The sequence below is a fragment of the Sinohyriopsis cumingii genome, unplaced genomic scaffold (assembly GCF_028554795.1).
Source record: "Sinohyriopsis cumingii isolate HCF-2022 unplaced genomic scaffold, ASM2855479v2 utg002482l, whole genome shotgun sequence".
NCBI classification, from domain to species: Eukaryota; Metazoa; Mollusca; class Bivalvia; order Unionida; family Unionidae; genus Sinohyriopsis; species Sinohyriopsis cumingii.
The window spans coordinates 325,001-343,924 of NW_028316226.1; the positions used below are offsets into that span (position 1 = coordinate 325,001).

General features: G+C 34.9%; 4 non-coding genes across 4 annotated transcripts; 2 read left to right on the forward strand and 2 right to left on the reverse strand.

Moving 5' to 3' along the window:
• Positions 1-237: 237 nt before the first annotated feature.
• Positions 238-308, reverse strand: Trnag-gcc (transfer RNA glycine (anticodon GCC)). Its single transcript has one exon. It is a non-coding gene; the product is annotated as a tRNA-Gly (tRNA).
• Positions 309-1,740: 1,432 nt separating this feature from the next.
• Positions 1,741-1,812, forward strand: Trnap-ugg (transfer RNA proline (anticodon UGG)). Its single transcript has one exon. It is a non-coding gene; the product is annotated as a tRNA-Pro (tRNA).
• A 13,498-nt stretch (positions 1,813-15,310) lies between these two features.
• Trnag-gcc (transfer RNA glycine (anticodon GCC)) lies at positions 15,311-15,381 on the reverse strand. Its single transcript has one exon. It is a non-coding gene; the product is annotated as a tRNA-Gly (tRNA).
• Positions 15,382-16,813: 1,432 nt separating this feature from the next.
• Trnap-ugg (transfer RNA proline (anticodon UGG)) lies at positions 16,814-16,885 on the forward strand. Its single transcript has one exon. It is a non-coding gene; the product is annotated as a tRNA-Pro (tRNA).
• The last annotated feature ends 2,039 nt before the right edge of the window (positions 16,886-18,924 follow it).

The window sequence follows — 18,924 nt, forward strand, 5'->3', positions numbered from 1 at the left end:
AGATAAGGATCTGTCCCATTGTAATGGAAAGCTGTTTTGCACCAACATCCATGTTTTTTTCCGGGAAGCGAGGGACACTCAGTGTGAGACATCCAAGCTTCTGATTCAAGGACTGTTCCGATTTCAGTTGTGGAGTTGGCATAAAACACAAAAGTGAGCGAAAATTAGACTAGGGCAAAAAGAGTTATTACAAATATTGGATTATGCAAACATTCTAAAATTATATTAAAAAAAATTTGCATCGGCCGGGAATCGAACCCGGGCCGCCCGCGTGGCAGGCGAGCATTCTACCACTGAACCACCGATGCACATTATTCCCTTGCTTCGTAAGGGCCTATCTCCCCACCGTGTCTTTACCTTAACTGCCTAATGTCATTTACATGTCTGTGTCATCTAATTCAGTAGGCGTTGATTTATTGATTGACTGCCTATGGGGTTACAATGCATGCTGTTAGAATAAACCGACACAACACATCTCTTTATTTGATTCTGAAACGGCGTAGATTACTTGGATTGAAGCACTTTCTAAATTGGAGACAGCCACATGATTTCTCACTTGCTAGTCTCTTCAAAGGTCTTGTCTGCTTGAATTTCATCTCACATCTATCCACAAGATGCATTTTAGTAGAAAACGGTATTCGTTTTCAAGGAGGTTGTAAATAGAACAAAGTCTATCCGGAATTGGTTTTTAAGCAAAATATTGATGGACGAATTCATAATATTTGTACAGATTTCCTATCATATCTTTAACGAAAGATGAATGTGCTGCTTAGAGAGAACCTAAAACGAACCTTGCCTAATCCACCTACTGGAATTATCTTTTTTGTTGTTGTGAAAATCAACTGTCAAATTAATGGTATGACCGTCGACTAGAATGGCAAATTTGGCTTCCATCGACATACATCAGCATGCATTCATCTTTATGCATAATCCAAGTTTCAAACGGGGACGCCGGCGAATGGAGAATTCTGTTTGATCAACGAATTGTCCAATGGTCTATCGGCAGCAATTAATATTATGTAGATCTGAAACTCTTGATTATTATCAACAGTAAAATTCAGATGAGTTGGATTTCATTTAATAGCATGCAAATAAAATATCATTTTAATTCTAAATATGTCTTCGTCATCGGAAATCGACTTTATCTTAAAGCATGTTAGTCTAAACAAAGTCAACTAATTACTTTTCATTTATTACCCACAACAACAATCAGCTTGATTGCATAGTTTCGGTCTTGAATTTAGAGAACCAGTCTGTGTATACAACAATGAATAATGTCATCCATAAATTACATATATTACAAAACACAATCTTCAGAGAAAACTAAGAGAGAAAAAGAAAACACTTTATAGGAACATTAAGTTCCTTCCTATCATCTGGTCTTAAATGATGCAAAGATTATTAAAATTCATTAAATTTAGTTTGATCATGGGTCATTTGCGACAGTTTTTTCTCCTTGGAAGAAGGACTTATATGTGTATGTCTCATAGATTTGGGAGATTAGCTTTGAAGCAAACTGAATAGTAAATGATATCAAAAGACTGATATTTCGAAACAATACTATTTGTGCATGAAATGTACACAAGGAAATGAAATATGTACGTTTCATCTATGATATAATCTTTTCATGTGCAAGGATCTGAGTAACAGCAGCGCACTGATATCAAGCTGTAGATAAGGTACGGCTCGTATGCAGGACAAATATAAAGGCGGATAATGGCACGATTATTTCCCATGTGAGGCTCGTTGGTCTAGGGGTATGATTCTCGCTTTGGGTGCGAGAGGTCCCGGGTTCAAATCCCGGACGAGCCCACCATTTTGGAAATGAAAGTTAATACTCATTTTGTAGTATCCTGGTAAATGGTTGAAGCAATCTCTCGGGACAGCCATGAATGAAATATTTCATTTTCAATTATTCGTGTAAATGCAATACTTTTGACGGATTGATTTCGGAAACGCTGGTGAATTGTCATTTCTCCAAAACTTGAAATAGGTTTTCATATAGTTAGTCAAGTACAATTAATTGGAAGTTAACTTCCCAGAACCCCATTTACGACTTCAGCTTCAGAGGATGTACGGAAATTCTTGAACAAATATAACTACTGTATGGACCAGTGGATTAGCATAGTTTTTCATTGCACTCTTATCTTCCTCTGAACAAAGTTAACCTCCACACCCATACAGAAAAAGTTTGTTTTAGACATCCTTATCAAAATGTATGCTAATAATTATTTAACTTCTGCCAGTTTTGATTGCATAGTTTCATTCTTGAATTTAGAGAACCAGTTTATGTATACAAGAAAGACTTAACCACAATTACATATGTCAGAAAACACCATCGTCAGAGAAAACTAAGAGAAAAAAAAACACTTTATAGTGACACTAAGTTCCTTCTTATCCTATGCAATAATGATTAAAATTCATTAAAATCAGTTTTTCCTTTGGTCATTTGCGACAGTTTTTTTTTGGTCTTGGAATAAGGACTTATATTGGGTCATTATCTTCATTATTTGGACATAATATCGACAAGTAACTGGAGAAGAAAGCCTGGCGATGAATGTAAAAACAAAAGTAATTTGAAGTTATTCTGTCTTCTTGTTCTGAAGCAAATTGAATAGTTTAATGATGACGAAAGACTAAGATTTTGAAACTTTACTAGTTGTGTATGAAATGTACTCATTCTCAAAAAGGAGCATGCCCATCAAGATATATAGACAGATAAAGCTATCGGTCAATCGATAGATTGATATATAGATATATATTTCATCATTCCAACGAAGGAAGATACCCATCAAGAGAATCAAAATACTTGAACAGGCAATACAATAGACATATAGGCAGACAAACAGGCAGACAGGTTTACAGTGGATTGAGATTGAAACAGACATACAGTTATACATAGAGACAGACAGATAGATGCGAATGAATCTATGTACCATAAAGGTCCCGAAGAATGTTCATTAAAAGTAAATAAATTAAATGCCTTTTGGTTTCCTCTGCATTCTCTTTATGCAGTTTAAACAATACATAACATAAAACAGTTTTCGCATCATATGAACTATATTTTTAACTTTACAATTTTCACTTGTTTTAACGTTAATTGCTAGGTCTGAATTAATTAGAAACATTCACCACTTACTACCATTCGATTTACACTTTTAAAAACCAGGCTTGTCGATACTCGGAAGACTGGATCTCGCCTAAAATGCTCCTTATATTTTCATTTCCTTTGTAAGCTCTATTCAAAGTGTAACTTTGAAACGCATCAGGAAATTGTTGTTGCAAATCACACAAATATTCACACAAATATTCTCTTGCAAACTTTGATTCATATGCTGAACATCGATTGAAACTAACAAATAACGTAATTGTTATCTTTTGTTGTGTAAGGTTGTAAGGAATGTAAAGAAGAAAAAATAAGAACGTCGATTAAAACCAGCAAAGAACATGTGTGCGTGTGCGCGTGTGTGTGTGTGTGTGTGTGTGATTTGGATTTTTAACGTAACTTTAATAATTTATCAGTCATATCGCTACGATGTCCGCAGTGCCACAGATTATAGTTATGTCTAGCACTGGGGCATCATGCCGCAGACATGTAGCATGATGTCCCACCCAGTCATATTATCCTGACACCAGGCGGACCAGTCCTAACACTAACCTCTTAATGCTGAGCGTGAAGCGAGGCAGCTGTTAGTAGCATTTTGTAAGTCTTTGGTATGACTCGACCGGGGATCAGCAAAGAACGTAATTGGTAGGTTGTCATTTTTCTTGTTGAGAATCTTTATTCTTCTTAAAACATCAAGTCTCAGTTTACCCACTTTCTTGATTTTCTAACCTATTTCACGAAAGCAACAAGCAAACATCATTAAATGTTGTTGATTGTTACAAATCGTGTGGGAGATATGTATTGGGAATTTGACAATGCTCCTGAACGTACGACTTATTGGAAAAGTATTTTACGTAACAATTGATGAACCTCCTTTAAAACTATTCTAGTGTCCAGATTATGTTTTAAAGTAAGTATATGATACTAGTTTAAGATGATGCGCCAAAGCATATTCACGCCTGAATTTTCAATCAAGTGTTCGGTTCATTAGAAAGCGAAACCATACAAAAGGCATATGGTCAATTAAGTGTTTTATCGTTGCAGTTCAAAGATGAACAAGTAAGTCAAATTAGGAAAACTTTGATGTTCAAAAAAATTCACATTTACTCTGCGAATGTATGTCTGTCCATATAATCAGTAAGAATTAAGAATAAAATGTCTTCAGTTAGTTCGCTCTAAAATTGTAAGACATGTTCATGAAACTTGGTCTGTCCTTATTTCAAAATCAACAAATTTCATTTTACTCCCGTTCTCTTATTGTGTGTGTCTGAAGGTGATAAATACCGACTACCACTTGATCAATATCATAAGTAGGTAACATCTTCGGCTAGAGAGTTTATTCTGTTTCTCGGATTTTCAAATGCAACTGTTTCTGCTATAACTATGCATCACCACGGCTCCTGTTCATTCACTGGCTTCGTATGTAACTGCACGTGTTACATTTCCAATAAGTACCATGTGCTTGAAGAGGGTTTCCGTTCTTTTAAATGTTTTGAACGCAACTGATCGTGCAAAAATTGTGATAATCACCATGTCCTGGAAGAGGTCTTCTGCTCTTGCTGAGGAGTATAATGCAGTGTATGGCTTCAGACACCATGTGCGGCCAGTGATTTCTCTCCCTTTAAAGGTTTCAATTGAAATAAATAGTCGCATAATTGCGATTCGAATTCAATTGAATATATTATAATTTTCTTCCTAAGTTATGCTTTCGGTGAAAATAATATCGGTGTTTTCTCGTTGTGTATGTGGCATATGTTGGGAAGTTATATTTGTAGTTGTAGATGGCTAGATGATCAACCTGTCTTGCATTTCTTTACCTTTCAGAGATCAATCTTCAGGACTTCAATCAGCCTCAGCTTTCAAAAGTTGACAACCCTATTAAGAATAAATATGCTTGATAAAGTTATATTTACAGTTATACGGTGCAACATTTTGGAATTGTTATCTTCACAGAGCTGTAACAACAATAAGTCATCTTGCAGATGCGGAACGTCGATTGAAACCAAAAAAGAACATAATTGTTAGTTTTAATTTGTAAGCTTGTAAAGAATGTAAGAAAGAAAAAAAGATCGACTTTAACCAACAAAGAACGTACTTGTTACATTTGTTTTGCAAGCTTTTAAGGAATGTAAAAGAAAAAAAGAACGTGGACTGAAACCAACATAGATCGTAATTGTTATTTTTTGTTTTGTAAAGTTGTATGGAATATAAAGGAGAAAAACTAAGAACGTCAAATGTAACTAACAAAACACGAAATTGTTAGTTTTGTTTTGTTGAGAATATTTATTCTTCTTAAAACTTCAGGTCTCTGTTTAACCACTTGCTTGATTTTTCAACTTATTTCTCGAAATACATCGAACAAGCGTCATTAAATCTTGTTGATGTTGCAAAATCGTGTGGGAAATATGTGTTTGGAATTAACAATGCTCCTGAACCCATGCCTTACAGGAAAGGTATTTAACGTAACAATTGATGAATCTCCTTTAAATATATCCTAATGTCCCGATTATTCCCGTTTGCAAGTTTATTCTGTTGTATAATGTCAAATTTAGGAAATCTACTCCTTATTCCATTTCTTTTTCGTTTTAATTTTAATTGATGAATGTTGGTTGTTATATCCAGTCAGGAAACTATTTTTCCTCCACATGGGTCCAAACGAGGAAACTATCCTCAATACACCTAACGTACAAAAATGGTAATTTATGGCCGTTGCACACTTTTCTTTCTCCAAGTATACAGTTTTAAGAGGCTGTAAGTTTGGTCAGTTTTTTCCAGGAAATCATTTGTATCTTTAAAATATGGATAGTGTTTCTGCGCCAAAGTGTTTCGATTAAAATAAATCCGCTCGGCAACACGCTCAGTCTGTCTTGAACAATCTGAAACAATGTGCCACTTGTCCGAACTTCGCTTGGCATAGTCCAGTTCTAGACCGGTTTGTGACTTTTCGGATAAATATAACAATACCTTGGTATTGAATTCGGAATACAGCAGTCGAATTCCCTTGTGTTCAGAAATCTACCTAAACATACTTTTCCAAGACTTCGTCTGATTTCCATTTACTATTCAAAAATATCGTCTGACTTCCATGTTTTCTGCAAGTTTCCGTCTGACTTTTATTTACCTTTTCAAGATTCAATCCGAGTCACATTTCTGTCTCACTTCAAACTGGGTTTGTAATAGGCTGATAATATTGCAAAATCATTTCATTGTAGCTCTAATTCCGAAATGTACTGATGAAAGACATTGGTGGCATTACTTTTACTAGACTTCTTGATTGCCAGAGAATTGTTTTAGCATTAATTTTGCAACTCCCTATTTTATGATTTACTGAGGTTTGAGTTCTGGATAGAAACATCAGGTGTGCTTTTGTTTCGATAGGCAGAAATGCATTTCTGCACATTCTCAGGCATACAGTTCTATGAATACTATGGCATGCAGTTTAATACATCCTCAATGACAAAATAATTGCTTTTGATTTTTGGATTCACGGGGCATCTATCAAGCGAGGGACATTCTGCGTGAGAAACCCCATCTCCTGATGGAAGACTTTAAGTTGTGGCCCTGGCATACAAAACATAAGTGAGCGACAATTAGGTTACAGCGAAAAACGCTAGTACAATTTAGGACCATGCACACATTCTGAATGTAAAAGTATCCTTTCATCGACTTGGAATCAAATGAAGGTCGCCAGCGTCTGTGTATATATATATATATATATGGCTCTTAGATCTTTATACAAGACACATGCAAGTAGAGACATGGTGTTCATTTCTAAGGAGGTTGTGAATCAAATAAAATCCGTCCTGAATTAGTTTGTAAGCAAGACATTAATGGACGCAATTCGCACTATTGGTACAGTTTTCCTATCCTAAAGTTTGGTGTATTGCTTAGATAAAACCTGCAATCAACTTTGCCTAATGCATCTACTGCAAATATATTTGTTTCGTTTACTATAATATTCAACGCTGGCAGCAAGATCATGTATAATACTAAAGGTTTAGTAAAGAACATGCCAAATATCTGGTACACCAGGATTTCCTGAGGAAAAACTAATGATCTGATCTCAAATCCAAATAAAGATGTTTTCATACAAAATTAATAATCTTACTTTATAATCTACAACCATATACACAATAAGCCTTCAATATGTTATTGATAAAAAAGACATTATTCAGATAGGCCCAATCTCCTACCCGCAATTAAGGAGAAACTTCAATCACACAGTAGAAATACAGTATAGATAACAGTTTGCCTTTTAAAAAAAAATGATTGTATGTTGTTTACACATATATGTATGTTTGCGTGCGTGCATGTTTGCGCATGAGGATATAGTTTATCTTTCAAACGGTGTAATTGTAGATATAACAGTATGTCGTACATTTATTCTTAATGACGTTGTAGAGTTTTGAAATTGCAGGCTGATTATAGTTCTATTTGTTGTCCTCTGAAATGTAATGAAACCCATGACAGGTTGATCATCTAAACATTTACATCTCCAATGATGACTTTCCTACATATGACATTGTGCAGGCATAAACTTTGAACTCTTGTGTGATTTCGAACGAGAGAGAGAGAGAGAGAGAGAGAGAGAGATGATGATATTCTTTTATTCCTCCATTTTCTGAAGATTTTAAGACAAAAAAGAAATGCATTTAAATACATAGAATCACAAAAATAGTAGATTCGTTACTTATTGAATTATTTCCAATAGCAAACGAATAAATAAATTAAAATCATTGCTAATCTAGATAGAGATATATATACGATAAAACATTTGAAAATGTATCCTCACAACAAAAATAGTTTCCTACTCTCTTTGCAATCCAGTACAAGTATTTCTTTCCTTATATTTTGAGTGAGTTCTCTATTGAATCGAATATATAATATCCTTTATCTTAATGAAATACTTGGTAGATAGTCTGATCATATTTAACCATGCCTCAAATTCTAAACGTTCTGATATATCATTTAAACCACCAAGTAGTATAATCAGTATAACATCATCGATCTGATCACAGAAATCACGGTAAATCACTGGAGGCATATACGAAAATAGACTTTCCATCAAGTGGTTTCTGTCGTCTGAGGTTAAGGCACAATTCATCGAAATGTGCAAAATACGGTCATGACTCATTTTGCCACATAGGGGACACAGTCCAGGTCTTGCTTGCATTCCTCCAATACGAATTAATGTCCCATATTCCATTTTTCTGCTTGAGTCAGTGTAAGCTATTTTCCATAGATGATGCATTTTTAATCCTGGATTAATTTTTAAAAATCTACCAAATCCCTCTGATGGATTTCTGATACTCATTTCATGCTTTCTCTCCTCTAATATCTGTATTCTTGTCCCAATTAAGTTTTTCCATGTTATTTTGTCTGGAAATTTTCCAGTGAAAATAAAGTCGTTGAGATAGTCTTCTAAATCATACTTTTTTAGTACAGTATTTACATCATATATAAAAGAGTTGTAGCTATGTTGGGGGTCAAAAATAAAATTTCCAACAGCCCAGAGGAAAACCTTTTTAGCCGTTAAATTTGCTGATGTTCTACACATGCGACCAAGGAATACGAGTTTTTGCTTATCTATGCGAGCTTCCATTGATATCATCCCCAAGCACGATGTCGTAGATCCAGTAGGCGATCTTTGAGGGAAACCTTGTACTCTCCGGGCGAAATATCGTTGTATTTTCTCCATTGATTCAATGCCCTGATATGACATATTAAACCAGAGTTCTGAGCCATACAAAGCAGATGGCAATATAACTCTTTCCCAGATTTTCACAGAGACTATAGGATTCATTCCATTTGCATTTAATCCAGTTGAGTATAGTGAGTTTGTTACACGTTTAGCTTTATCGTAGGAATAGATTATACGATCATTAGTTTTCATTGATTGCGAAAAGGTAACTCCTGCATATTTCACTTTTTTTGCTCTAGGAATATTCTGTGATCCCAGAGTAATTCCATTTGATGAGTACACTTCCTTTCTTTTACTAAATATGATCCAATTACTCTTGTTAGAGTTATATTTCAATTTCCACTTCTGTGCATACTGATAAGCTGTATTCACGAGTATTTGCAATCCATTCAGCGTAGAGCTTAGTAGAGTAGTGTCGTCTGCCAAAAGCATGCCAGGTATGTTCATCTGATTCACTGTTATCCCGCAATTAGTCATTACTAGCTCATTCAATAGGTCATTTATGTACACGAGAAATAAAAAAGCCGACATTACACGCCCTTGACCAACGCCTCTCCGTAATGGAAATGTGTTAGATATACATCCTCTACACGCTACACAGGCACTTGACTGTGTGTAGGAATGGGCGATTATTCTCCATATTTTTGCATTAATTCCTAATATTTTTAGTTTTTTTAATAGTCCACAATGCCACAGTCTATCGAATGCCTTTTCGTTATCCAGAAAAACAGCATATACATTAGAGTTATGATTATTAAAGTACATCAAACATTCTTGAAGAGTAAAAGCAGCGGAGATAGATCCAGCCTCCTTACGAAATCCAAATTGATAAGGATGTGGAAAGCTTATTTTGTCTAAATACTTTTGAATTCTAGTCATCAATATTTTTTCAAACAATTTTCTCAGACAAGATGTCAATGTTATACCACGATAATTCACTGGATCCTTTTTATCTTTACCATTTTGTTTGTATATCGGTATAATCATCCCACATCTATATACATTAGGCAAATACTCATACTGGATCATGTAATTAAAAAGGGCAGTTAAATGTCTGATTAAATATTTTCCACCATACTTTAAGTGTTCATTCGATATGCAATCAATGCCTGGTGATTTTTTTGTTTTTAGAGACTTGATATGCTGCAACACTTCTTCCTCTGTAATATTATTACATTTTATGTTATCAGTCTCTAGTTTGCTTTCTTCGTACATATTCTTCATTTTGACACAATCATTATGTTCCTCATCTGTTGTACCACTTAATTCAGAAAAATATAGTTTCCATAGATTGACACATTCATCCAAAGTATTAGATTCTACTCCTCGAAATGCAATATTACCAATGTCCGATTTATCTTTTCTATTTTCCCGTATGACTGCATAGAATTCGTCTATTCCCATTTCTGCACTCTTTTCTATCTCTTCAAATATACACTCTTTATATACCTTTTCTCTTGCCTATGTTTCTTTCTAAACTTTCTTTTCGCGTCCTTGTATCTTCTTTTGATGCTACACTCTGTGCTTCTATTTATTCCTGCTTTGATCCATTCTCCGCGCGCTTTTCTCATATTCTGATGTAAATTTTCAAGCCCACTTTTCTTCCAATATGGTTTCAAGTGCGATTTGAATTCGGACTTTGGAATATATCGGTCTGATGCAGTTATTACACTCTTAGTTATCAATTCATTATACTTCTCTATATCTTCTACCTTTTTACACTCATAGGTGAAATTCAAGAATGCACTAACATCAGATTTATACATGCTCATTTCTAATGGATTTGCCAAGTTCCATTTCATTCTTGGAGATACACATGTCTTTTTATTTTCCTTCAGTATATCTTTTGCAAGTGCCGCTGTAATAGGTAGGTGATCCGATATTGAGAAATCGATTTTGTCATTTACTATGTGTCTTTTTACAGCACCTCTAATTATTTCAGGTATTAATATATAATCAAGTGTGGACGCTCGTGACATGTCTTTTGATCTATACGTGATGTAATGTTCATGTGGTTTTATCACCAGCGTAGCAACTATGTTTCTCTGTTCTATTCTTTTTTTGAGAGCAAGATCTCTTCTTGATGGATTTTTACACACAAGATCTGCATTCATGTCGCCCGTAATTATGCATATATTTTCAGCAGAATACCTATCATACACATCAAAAACATTTTCACAAAATTTGTCATATGCATCATCAGTTCTAGTTGTCGAGGGAAAGTAGGTTGCAATCAAAATTATAGGTTCCAAGTCTCTCACTAAGATTTTCACCGCCATAATATTTGGGAACTCATTTTGTAAGGTGCTTGCTTTGCATAGTGATGATCTATAAAATACGGCAACCCCGCCACTACCTCTATAGCATTGTTGTATCTCTTCAGTAGGTAGCGCAACTACTTTGAAATCATCATGTAATTTATCTAAATACGTTAGATTCTTTGTACAAAGCCAATGTTCAGTGATAACAAATATATCTGTGTCTGGTAACAATTCAATTAGTTTCTGCGTGCTAGACATTATACCACGTACATTCCATGTTGAAATAATGATCATAATTATAATTAAGAAGCAATTACTAGTCATATGGTTATGCTCATTAGGAATATATTTTGTAATTCTCATTCGTTTCATCAAGTAAGTAGCCTTCTCTCCATTTTCTGTTTGTTATCCATTCCCTACATTTTATTCCAGAACTCCAAAATGATTCATTATTCATCATCAATTCAAAATCTTTATCCAGTACATTTAGTCGAAATGTATATATATTTGATCCATCCCAATGGGGTCGTTCCTTTATGAGGCGGACGAATGTTACTGTCACACCTTCCTCCTTGCACTGAGTTGCAATAGCTGTCCTTACTACATCTATATTTTTTCTCGATTTGACATTTGATAGCAGAATGCGTCTTATTTTGTTTCTTACAACTGGTTCAAACACATCCGGTTCTATATTCCTTTGATTGGGTCTGGTAATAATTGTCTCAATATGTCTATACGATGTATCTTCCTTTTTTTGTCTCTCCTCATCATTCGGCATCATTCTTTGATCATTTGGTGATTTGTTGTGCCCTATTTGATCTTTATTTATGTTTTCATTTATATTTATGTTAGCTCTATCTTCATATCTTAATTTCTTTTGCTGATTGTAGGTTGATGTACTTGCATTGTGAGATGTTATTTCTGTGCGCTGATTATGATTCACATTTTCCGTTATGTTAGAACATAATTGTTAGTTTTAATTTGTAAGCTTGTAAAGAATGTAAGAAAGAAAAAAAGATCGACTTTAACCAACAAAGAACGTACTTGTTACATTTGTTTTGCAAGCTTTTAAGGAATGTAAAAGAAAAAAAGAACGTGGACTGAAACCAACATAGATCGTAATTGTTATTTTTTGTTTTGTAAAGTTGTATGGAATATAAAGGAGAAAAACTAAGAACGTCAAATGTAACTAACAAAAAACGAAATTGTTAGTTTTGTTTTGTTGAGAATATTTATTCTTCTTAAAACTTCAGGTCTCTGTTTAACCACTTCCTTGATTTTTCAACTTATTTCTCGAAATACATCGAACAAGCGTCATTAAATCTTGTTGATGTTGCAAAATCGTGTGGGAAATATGTGTTTGGAATTAACAATGCTCCTGAACCCATGCCTTACAGGAAAGGTATTTAACGTAACAATTGATGAATCTCCTTTAAATATATCCTAATGTCCCGATTATTCCCGTTTGCAAGTTTATTCTGTTGTATAATGTCAAATTTAGGAAATCTACTCCTTATTCCATTTCTTTTTCGTTTTAATTTTAATTGATGAATGTTGGTTGTTATATCCAGTCAGGAAACTATTTTTCCTCCACATGGGTCCAAACGAGGAAACTATCCTCAATACACCTAACGTACAAAAATGGTAATTTATGGCCGTTGCACACTTTTCTTTCTCCAAGTATACAGTTTTAAGAGGCTGTAAGTTTGGTCAGTTTTTTCCAGGAAATCATTTGTATCTTTAAAATATGGATAGTGTTTCTGCGCCAAAGTGTTTCGATTAAAATAAATCCGCTCGGCAACACGCTCAGTCTGTCTTGAACAATCTGAAACAATGTGCCACTTGTCCGAACTTCGCTTGGCATAGTCCAGTTCTAGACCGGTTTGTGACTTTTCAGATAAATATAACAATACCTTGGTATTGAATTCGGAATACAGATGTCGAATTCCTTGTGTTCAGAAATCTACCTAAACATATTTTTCCAAGCCTTCGTCTGATTTCCATTTACTATTCAAAAATATCGTCTGACTTCCATGTTTTCTGCAAGTTTCCGTCTGACTTTTATTTACCTTTTCAAGATTCAATCCGAGTCACATTTCTGTCTCACTTCAAACTGGGTTTGTAATAGGCTGATAATATTGCAAAATCATTTCATTGTAGCTCTAATTCCAAAATGTACTGATGAAAGACATTGGTGGCATTACTTTTACTAGACTTCTTGATTGCCAGAGAATTGTTTTAGCATTAGTTTTGCAACTCCCTATTTTATGATTTACTGAGGTTTGAGTTCTGGATAGAAACATCAGGTGTGCTTTTGTTTCGATAGGCAGAAATGCATTTCTGCACATTCTCAGGCATACAGTTCTATGAATACTATGGCATGCAGTTTAATACATCCTCAATGACAAAATAATTGCTTTTGATTTTTGGATTCACGGGGCATCTATCAAGCGAGGGACATTCTGCGTGAGAAACCCCATCTCCTGATGGAAGACTTTAAGTTGTGGCCTTGGCATACAAAACATAAGTGAGCGACAATTAGGTTACAGCGAAAAACGCTAGTACAATTTAGGACCATGCACACATTCTGAATGTAAAAGTATCCTTTCATCGACTTGGAATCAAATGAAGGCCGCCAGCGTCTGTATATATATATATATATATATATGGCTCTTAGATCTTTCTACAAGACACATGCAAGTAGAGAAATGGTGTTCATTTCTAAGGAGGTTGTGAATCAAATAAAATCCGTCCTGAATTAGTTTGTAAGCAAGACATTAATGGACGCAATTCGCACTATTGGTACAGTTTTCCTATCCTAAAGTTTGGTGTATTGCTTAGATAAAACCTGCAATCAACTTTGCCTAATGCATCTACTGCAAATATATTTGTTTCGTTTACTATAATATTCAACGCTGGCAGCAAGATCATGTATAATACTAAAGGTTTAGTAAAGAACATGCCAAATATCTGGTACACCAGGATTTCCTGAGGAAAAACTAATGATCTGATCTCAAATCCAAATAAAGATGTTTTCATACAAAATTAATAATCTTACTTTATAATCTACAACCATATACACAATAAGCCTTCAATATGTTATTGATAAAAAAGACATTATTCAGATAGGCCCAATCTCCTACCCGCAATTAAGGAGAAACTTCAATCACACAGTAGAAATACAGTATAGATAACAGTTTGCCTTTTAAAAAAAAATGATTGTATGTTGTTTACACATATATGTATGTTCGCGTGCGTGCATGTTTGCGCATGAGGATATAGTTTATCTTTCAAACGGTGTAATTGTAGATATAACAGTATGTCGTACATTTATTCTTAATGACGTTGTAGAGTTTTGAAATTGCAGGCTGATTATAGTTCTATTTGTTGTCCTCTGAAATGTAATGAAACCCATGACAGGTTGATCATCTAAACATTTACATCTCCAATGATGACTTTCCTACATATGACATTGTGCAGGCATAAACTTTGAACTCTTGTGTGATTTCGAACGAGAGAGAGAGAGAGAGAGAGAGACAGAGAGAGAGAGAGAGAGAGAGAGAGAGTGCGAGGGAGAGAGAGGGAGAGAGAGAGAGAGAGGGAGCGAGAGAGAGAGAGGGAGAGAGAGAGGTCAATGATCGTTTGATACAGTAATCTGTAAATAACACAAAAACTTTGTGAATGGGAACTTAGTATCATTCCTTTCAGTCTGGATTTGAAATCAGTTCAATGAAATTCGAGTCAAAGTTGGCTGGAGAAGGTCAAACGTGAAACGAGGTTTACAGACAGACATAAATGTTGAAATAAATTGAAGACATCTCTAAAAGAGTATTCTAGTGTCATAAAGTAAATGATAATAACACGTTCAGTACACTGAAATGTTCTTGTGTTAAAATAATTAAGGGCGATAGGCATCGTCATCCGGATTTAAAGATTAACCTCTAACTGAAAAATGAAGGTTATTACGCTCTTCCTACAGTTCCAATTAGAAACTCCTTATAGACAAGATAAGGATCTGTCCCATTGTAATGGAAAGCTGTTTTGCACCAACATCCATCTTTTTTTCCGGGAAGCGAGGGACACTCAGTGTGAGACATCCAAGCTTCTGATTCAAGGACTGTTCCGATTTCAGTTGTGGAGTTGGCATAAAACACAAAAGTGAGCGAAAATTAGACTAGGGCAAAAAGAGTTATTACAAATATTGGATTATGCAAACATTCTAAAATTATATATAAAAAAATTTGCATCGGCCGGGAATCGAACCCGGGCCGCCCGCGTGGCAGGCGAGCATTCTACCACTGAACCACCGATGCACATTATTCCCTTGCTTCGTAAGGGCCTATCTCCCCACCGTGTCTTTACCTTAACTGCCTAATGTCATTTACATGTCTGTGTCATCTAATTCAGTAGGCGTTGATTTATTGATTGACTGCCTATGGGGTTACAATGCATGCTGTTAGAGTAAACCGACACAACACATCTCTTTATTTGATTCTGAAACGGCGTAGATTACTTGGATTGAAGCACTTTCTAAATTGGAGACAGCCACATGATTTCTCACTTGCTAGTCTCTTCAAAGGTCTTGTCTGCTTGAATTTCATCTCACATCTATCCACAAGATGCATTTTAGTAGAAAACGGTATTCGTTTTCAAGGAGGTTGTAAATAGAACAAAGTCTATCCGGAATTGGTTTTTAAGCAAAATATTGATGGACGAATTCATAATATTTGTACAGATTTCCTATCATATCTTTAACGAAAGATGAATGTGCTGCTTAGAGAGAACCTAAAACGAACCTTGCCTAATCCACCTACTGGAATTATCTTTTATGTTGTTGTGAAAATCAACTGTCAAATTAATGGTATGACCGTCGACTAGAATGGCAAATTTGGCTTCCATCGACATACATCAGCATGCATTCATCTTTATGCATAATCCAAGTGTCAAATGGGCACGCCGGCGAATGGAGAATGCTGTTTGATCAACGAATTGTCCAAGGGTCTATCGGCAGCAATTAATATTATGTAGATCTGAAACTCTTGATTATTATCAACAGTAAAATTCAGATGAGTTGGATTTCATTTAGAAGCATGCAAATAAAATATCATTTTAATTCTAAATATGTCTTCGTCATCGGAAATCGACTTTATCTTAAAGCATGTTAGTCTAAACAAAGTCAACTAATTACTTTTCATTTATTACCCACAACAACAATCAGCTTGATTGCATAGTTTCGGTCTTGAATTTAGAGAACCAGTCTGTGTATACAACAATGAATAATGTCATCCATAAATTACATATATTACAAAACACAATCTTCAGAGAAAACTAAGAGAGAAAAAGAAAACACTTTATAGGAACATTAAGTTCCTTCCTATCATCTGGTCTTAAATGATGCAAAGATTATTAAAATTCATTAAATTTAGTTTGATCATGGGTCATTTGCGACAGTTTTTTCTCCTTGGAAGAAGGATTTATATGTGTATGTCTCATAGATTTGGGAGATTAGCTTTGAAGCAAACTGAATAGTAAATGATATCAAAAGACTGATATTTCGAAACAATACTATTTGTGCATGAAATGTACACAAGGAAATGAAATATGTACGTTTCATCTATGATATAATCTTTTCATGTGCAAGGATCTGAGTAACAGCAGCGCACGGATATCAAGCTGTAGATAAGGTACGGCTCGTATGCAGGACAAATATAAAGGCGGATAATGGCACGATTATTTCCCATGTGAGGCTCGTTGGTCTAGGGGTATGATTCTCGCTTTGGGTGCGAGAGGTCCCGGGTTCAAATCCCGGACGAGCCCACCATTTTGGAAATCAAAGTTAATACTCATTTTGTAGTATCCTGGTAAATGGTTGAAGCAATCTTTCGGGACAGCCATGAGTGAAATATTTCATTTTCAATTATTCGTGTAAATGCAATACTTTTGACGGATTGATTTCGGAAACGCTGGTGAATTGTCATTTCTCCAAAACTTGAAATAGGTTTTCATATAGTTAGTCAAGTACAATTAATTGGAAGTTAACTTCCCAGAACCCCATTTACGACTTCAGCTTCAGAGGATGTACGGAAATTCTTGAACAAATATAACTACTGTATGGACCAGTGGATTAGCATAGTTTTTCATTGCACTCTTATCTTCCTCTGAACAAAGTTAACCTCCACACCCATACAGAAAAAGTTTGTTTTAGACATCCTTATCAAAATGTATGCTAATAATTATTTAACTTCTGCCAGTTTTGATTGCATAGTTTCATTCTTGAATTTAGAGAACCAGTTTATGTATACAAGAAAGACTAATCTTAACCACAATTACATGTCAGAAAACACCATCGTCAGAGAAAACTAAGAGAAAAAAAAACACTTTATAGTGACACTAAGTTCCTTCTTATCCTATGCAATAATGATTAAAATTCATTAAAATCAGTTTTTCCTTTGGTCATTTGCGACAGTTTTTTTTTTTGGCCTTGGAATAAGGACTTATATTTGGGTCATTATCTTCATTATTTGGACATAATATCGACAAGTAACTGGAGAAGAAAGCCTGGCGATGAATGTAAAAACAAAAGTAATTTGAAGTTATTCTGTCTTCTTGTTCTGAAGCAAATTGAATAGTTTAATGATGACGAAAGACTAAGATTTTGAAACTTTACTAGTTGTGTATGAAATGTACTCATTCTCAAAAAGGAGCATGCCCATCAAGATATATAGACAGATAAAGCTATCGGTCAATCGATAGATTGATATATAGATATATATTTCATCATTCCAACGAAGGAAGATACCCATCAAGAGAATCAAAATACTTGAACAGGCAATACAATAGACATATAGGCAGACAAACAGGCAGACAGGTTTACAGTGGATTGAGATTGAAACAGACATACAGTTATACATAGAGACAGACAGATAGATGCGAATGAATCTATGTACCATAAAGGTCCCGAAGAATGTTCATTAAAAGTAAATAAATTAAATGCCTTTTGGTTTCCTCTGCATTCTCTTTATACAGTTTAAACAATACATAACATAAAACAGTTTTCGCATCATATGAACTATATTTTTAACTTTACAATTTTCACTTGTTTTAACGTTAATTGCTAGGTCTGAATTAATTAGAAACATTCACCACTTACTACCATTCGATTTACACTTTTAAAAACCAGGCTTGTCGATACTCGGAAGACTGGATCTCGCCCAAAATGCTCCTTATATTTTCATTTCCTTTGTAAGCTCTATTCAAAGTGTAACTTTGAAACGCATCAGGAAATTGTTGTTGCAAATCACACAAATATTCACACAAATATTCTCTTGCAAACTTTGATTCATATGCTGAACATCGATTGAAACTAACAAATAACGTAATTGTTATCTTTTGTTGTGTAAGATTGTAAGGAATGTAAAGAAGAAAAAATAAGAACGTCGATTAAAACCAGCAAAGAACATGTGTGCGTGTGTGTGTGTGTGTGTGTCTGTGTGTGTGTGTGTGTGTGTGTGTGTGTGTGTGTGTGATTTGGATTTTTAACGTAGCTTTAATAATTTATCAGTCATATCGCTACGATGTCCGCAGTGCCACAGATTATAGTTATGTCTAGCACTGGGGCATCATACCGCAGACATGTAGCATGATGTCCCACCCAGTCATATTATCCTGACACCAGGCGGACCAGTCCTAACACTAACCTCTTAATGCTGAGCGTGAAGCGAGGCAGCTGCTAGTAGCATTTTGTAAGTCTTTGGTATGACTCGACCGGGGATCAGCAAAGAACGTAATTGGTAGGTTGTGATTTTTCTTGTTGAGAATCTTTATTCTTCTAAAAACATCAAGTCTCAGTTTACCCA